The sequence below is a fragment of the Sphaerodactylus townsendi genome, linkage group LG01 (assembly GCF_021028975.2).
Source record: "Sphaerodactylus townsendi isolate TG3544 linkage group LG01, MPM_Stown_v2.3, whole genome shotgun sequence".
Taxonomy (NCBI): Eukaryota; Metazoa; Chordata; class Lepidosauria; order Squamata; family Sphaerodactylidae; genus Sphaerodactylus; species Sphaerodactylus townsendi.
Window position 1 is genome coordinate 148,984,849 of NC_059425.1, and position 5,858 is coordinate 148,990,706.

Below are 5,858 nucleotides of genomic sequence, written 5' to 3' on the forward strand. Positions count from 1 at the left end.
TCTCTATATAACTGTTCCTTCTTACCCCTGAACCCATGGTGCTTTAGGGCGGGGAATTTGGGGCCTCTTGACTCTCAGATGTTCAGGAACTACAATTCCCATCAATTCTACCAGCATGGCCAATTGGCCATGCTGGTGAGAGCCCTGATGTGGGAATTGTAGTTCCTGAACATCTGAGAGCCGCAGGTTCCCTATCCCTGCTTTAGAGGTCATCACATTTTGGGGGTGTTCTCCACTTGACAGACCTGACACAGAACATTATTTGGGCAACAATACCATTCCCAGTTACGTCAAGAGCACAACTCTTAAATAGTTGGGGGCAGAGAAATTGGATAATTTTTAAAATATGGGGTGGGGAGGAGAAATGGCAGGTAGAACAGGATACTTATCTAACCCCGCCCATACCCCGTGCGTCTTTTTGTTATAATTGTCCCCCAGACCACTGTTCTCAAGCTTGAGGGGAGGGAGGTGATCCCATTTGCAAGGAAGAATTGATGGGACAACTCGTGTTTCAGAATATGACTTTACCAAGAGAACATGTAGTTCCAACCTCAGACAGCTCCCCGGCAGTACATCATGCACAAGGTCTCAATGCACATCATCATGATATTGCAGCAAACAATACATGGTGAAATCGTACTCTCTGGGTGCTCTCTCATATAATGAGATGCTAAGCACTTGATGAAGAGGCAGAAGAGTATAATGTTAGTCATTTTTTCAAGAGGTCTTTCATGATAGAATTGTAAGGGGTTGGCTGCAAGAGGAGCCTGAAAGATTGTTATCCACACAGTTGACGACCCATGGTTGCTGAGGAATCATAAGCCTCTCTGATAGATGAGCAGGTGATGGGTTCTTAGCCTGCTTTGCAAAATCTCTGAAAACAAACAAAAATATATTGAATGATGAGGCTCTTCTTGCCAAACATTGTTTTCAGTATTCAGAATATGTGAATTGTTTTGGTAGCTAAGAGAAAATCAATAGCTGGTCTCATTTACTTTATAATCATGAGAAATGATCCAGGTAATGTTTATATTCCACTGACTAATGTTTCTCTTGTTGAAATTGATGAGAAGTGGACTGGATCATGTCCTTTACTTCACAGAAGTCAAAGACTTCAATGAGATGAATTTTAAGCCATCTATTTCTACAATATTTCTGCTTTTTTGTAATTTAACAATGTGATTTGATACAACACATGACATGCCCAGGCCCCTACCTGGTGGAACAACCTCCCCCCGACCATCAGGGCCCTGCAGGACTTAGAACAATTCTGCAGGGCCTGTAAGGGCTTCGAGATTGTTCCGCCGGGCTTTTGGGGAGGCCAGCCGTTGAGGTGCCGTTCCTTATCTTCCATTCCACCCTTGGAACTATATTTGAGATCGATTGCTATTGAGCTGAGCTGGGCTACTGATTCTGATATTGATAATTGGATTGTGAAGCTGTGGAGTTACTGGATGTTTAAAATGTTTTAACTGAGATGTAATTTATGATTTTATCAGGGTTTACTGATTGTTGATGTGATTTTGGTATCAAATTGTATACCGCCCAGAGCCCTTAGGGATGGGGCGGTATATCAAATTAAAATAATAAATAAGTAAGTAAGTAAGTAAGTAAGTAAGTAAGTAAGTAAGTAAGTAAGTAAGTAAGTAAGTAAGTAAGTAAATATGTATTGTCGAAGGGTTTCACGACCGGAGTCACTTGGGTGCTGTGTGGTTTCCGGGTTGTATGGGCGTGTTCTAGCAGCATTCCCTCCTGACGTTTCGCCTGCATCTGTGGCTGGCATCTTCAGAGGATCCTCTGAAGAAGCCAGCCACAGATGCAGGCAAAACGTCAGGAGAGAATGCTGCTAGAACACGCCCATACAACCCGGAAACCACACAGCACCCAAATAAATAAATAAATAAATGCCTCATTGCGTTTCTCATTCTCTTCTATACAACATTCCTCACATATTTCTGTTCATGTTGGAAATCATGACTTATTGAAATCACAGATAAGATGACTGAAGATTTGAGCGGTTGAATACTCTGGAAAAAACGCCTCCCATCCACCCTACACATCCCCTGTCCTATTCTTTTGGCATCCACACATAGGTAAAGAATACTGAAGATGTTACCTGGTTTTAAGTAAAGCCAGCAAAACTAATCCCAGGATAAGAATTGTGCAACATGAATACATAGCAACATAGAGCGTGTCACCTAGAATTTAATTTCCAAATAAAAAAAGAAAGAAAAAAGTAAATATTACTGAAAGAGCATCTCATGAGAGTTAAGCAGCAGCATTCCATGTATGGCATGATCCAAAGTTGTATGTTTTTATCCATTGATTTCAGAAGGCAAAATCTTTTCATGTAGTGCAAGCCTAAAGCAGAATTACATGTTGGTTCACTGAAGTCATGATAGCATTGCACTATGAGTCTCTCCCACTGAAGTCAAGATTTTAGAGTCCTTAATATTGGCTGGATCATGACTGTTATCGCAAGGAGTTGCATAAATACATTCCTCAGAAGTTCCCAGTGGCTGCACTAGCACATGGTGACCCAAGATAACTGATGATTTCCTGCATCAGCAAATTAGTTTTAAGGCATTTGTAAAGGGCTTTGTTAGCCCTGGGGTGTGTGGCAGAGTTATTGAAATGGAGAGATGGAAACCTGTGATTATTCCACTGGGATCCATCAGTGAGCCAGTGTGAGAATTTTCGACCACAGGCACTGGTACTGAAGCCTAATAAGCAAATATTTGGTATAAGTAAGTTGTTGGAGCAGGCCATTTTCTACTACATAAAGCTGGGAATTATATACTTAAAATTCATTAGCTAAATAAATGACTGTTAGTGTTTCTTGCCACCACCAGAAGTTATTTCCATTTCCCCTGCAGTTGTAAACAATGGCATTTTAGAACTAATTGAAATCATCTCAGTTCCAACAATTTGGAAGACAATTCATGCCAACTTTATAGTTATCACCCTTTTGGATGCAGTATGAATTTTGAACTGGACAGCGATCTTTGTATAACAGGTTATTAACATCAGTTTTGAAAGACTAGCGTCAATTTAGAATTTATTAATTAATCTGATACGATTGACTTTTCCATTGACTGTCTTGTGTATATAGAATCCCTCTGTACATGAATTTCTCCAATGTTTTCAGTTGTTGGGCTGGGGGGCCAGGGAGAAGATAGTCAAAAGTATGTACATTTTAAAAAAAAGTATGTACATGACGCTGTTTTCTCTTTACTAAAGTGTCTCCCCCCAGACTCTGCGGGGGAGGGAGTGGGGCTTCACGACAGGTGGCAGCAACACTTCACCCTCCTGGGCTCCCTGCAGGCAGGCTTCTGCCCTCCCCGGGCCCTGGGAAGAGCAGGAGCTGGCAGCAGGGACATGGGGGGGGGGGCTCCACGATGTGCGGGAGGCAGGGTTCTGTGACCCATGGGGAGGGTCGGAGGAGTTGTCCCCAGGTGCCATTTCCTCCCCATACGCCTCATAGGATTCTACCAAACTGAAAGGTAGGATCCAATTTATATTAATTTGTTTCAGAAAGTTGTGAATTATGTATTTTACTACAACATATGCAAGGCAATGTAGAATATACATAAATACATGAAAGTCACCATTAATAGGACCCTCATTCAAAACCAGTACCAGAAAAACAGACAATTTGCAACATAATTCCTACCAGTAGCAGTGTTTTTAAAGATCTGGCTTATACATTCTGTCTAAAAGAGTATCATCATGACACTTTATTCAATTTTCCTATCAATTAAAAGGTTAATGGAATTAAATGCCTTCTGAAATGAAACGTCTTCACTTAACAAAGGCACAAGATCAATAAAGTAGCCAGGGGAAAACATTCCAAGATATAACGAAAGAGTTTGACTTGTTCACATTGAATACATGTCATTACAGCAACAGACATGTCATTACAGAAACAGAATTTGGCTGAGGCCTTTCCCTGGGGATGAATGAAATGTTATGCATTTGAAAAATCAGGCATGATAATTTAAAATATAGAAATTGAATTTTAAAACCAACAGGCAACATTGCCAACTGGTAGGCTGCATTTCTTGGATGATTCCCTCCCCTCACACCCAATATTTACTTTCCTACTTGTTTCTAGAAGGTTCTTTCTACCTTTTGCTTTAAAAAATACTCAGTCTCATAATTCAGGCCATGTATCACAATTTCCCTCTCCATGCCCTTTTACTTTCAAACATTTTTACTGGAAAAAGAGTACCATATAACTTTACTTCTTGCATTTTGAAAATTCTTTGGTACAGTAGATTCTCCATTGTTTTCCATTAAAAAAATAAACCCAGAAATGACCTTCATGGTACATTTAAAAAAAATGTAAACCAAGCCTACCATCAAAAAAGGACTTCTTTTGTGTTGCAGAAGACTTTGTTTCCGGTAGTTCTGTAAATAATGGCCAATTCTCAGCTTTTCTCCCTGCTATTTGACCTAAAAACAGGAGATGATACAGCATTGTTGGGTGCTAATTCTATTCACCCATTCATTTCTTTACCAGCAAAAGCTCCACAAGAGGCTTTCCGATAAAATTTCACAGAAGAAATTACAATACAGTAAAATACTGCCCTAAACACAATCATTCAACAACACAAGCTTTCTGGACTGTATTGTTAAGAAGAAATCACATTTCTGTATTACTTGGGCATGTACTTGGACATATACTGAATTCATAGCATTGGATGAGCAGCCGTCCTTTAGTTTAACAGAGGAGAAAATGTCCTTATGTGACAAGAGGGTCAAATAACAGCAGCTTTTGTTCCTGTCCTATCAATTGGGTTAATGCAATTCTTGAGCAGGAAATGGTTTGTGAAGGTTTAGAGGCCTGAGGGAAATAGCAAGTGCTAATGAGATGTGATTTGATTGTGGTGGTGGTACTCATCATCAAAAGTTGTCCTTTTATGTTTGTCAGTATTGCCATTATTAAGGGCTTCCTTTTTTCATATAACCATTTCCTTCTTTGAATTGGCCACAATATGACAGTGTCATCCAAAGCAGTTACACTCTTCTAAGCCCACTGATTTCGATGAATGCAGAAGGGAAAAACTCTACTTAGGACTCCATGGTCAATCTTTGTAGTGGCATACTGATAGCATACTCAAAGTCTTATTTTTTAAAGTTAAAAGTTTGGTGAAGTTCTTTACCAAAAAGAACACTGCATTTTTCCATCTGTCCTTTTATCTGTAACTAGCGTGGCCCGGCCACGCATTGCTGTGGCTTATTGTCGTGAAATGGGAAAGGAACAGTAGCAGCAAATCAACTGCAGAGGCCAGCAGTATGTGCTCATGCAAACACGCAGCCTGATACTGTGTGATGTCAGTGATGCGTGTGCCCGCATTCCTTGGGGGGGGGGGGAATGGAAAGGCTCCCCTCCCACACATCTATTCTGGCTGGCCATGATCCTTTACCTGGGAGTAAGTTTGGTTGGTGGCAATGGGTTTCGCTTCTGAGGAAACCCTCTGAGGGGTGCGACACAGCCATTCAAAGTATGTCATGGTTGCTATACCGAGCTTACACCTGAGTAATGTGTGCCTGGTTTTCTTAACTGTAATCGCAGTATTCAGGGAATCTAGGGTGCCTGGCCCTTCCCTCCCGTCCCTTGCATGTTGCCCCTCCCTCTCTTCCCTCCCTCACTTCTCTTCCCTTGCAACTTGGTGGACCAGAACCCTAACAAAGTTTTAAAAAGAAACATGGAGTTGTTGTTTTTTTTTAAAAAAAGAATTACACACACAAAAATTTTTTTGTAGGCGTTATAAAGACTGTGGTCTTCCACTTTAGGAAAATGGAATGCTGGCCTAAATGGGACCCTTGGTTGCAAGGCTGTTTTTATGTTAGAC

General features: G+C 40.8%; 1 long non-coding RNA gene across 1 annotated transcript; it reads right to left on the reverse strand.

Annotated features, from left to right (window-relative positions):
* Positions 1–213: 213 nt before the first annotated feature.
* Positions 214–4,455, reverse strand: LOC125441271. The gene is made up of 3 exons (XR_007245812.1): positions 4,360–4,455; positions 2,117–2,198; positions 214–874 (listed from the first exon to the last, which is right to left on the reverse strand). It is a non-coding gene; the product is annotated as an uncharacterized LOC125441271 (long non-coding RNA).
* Positions 4,456–5,858: the final 1,403 nt, after the last annotated feature.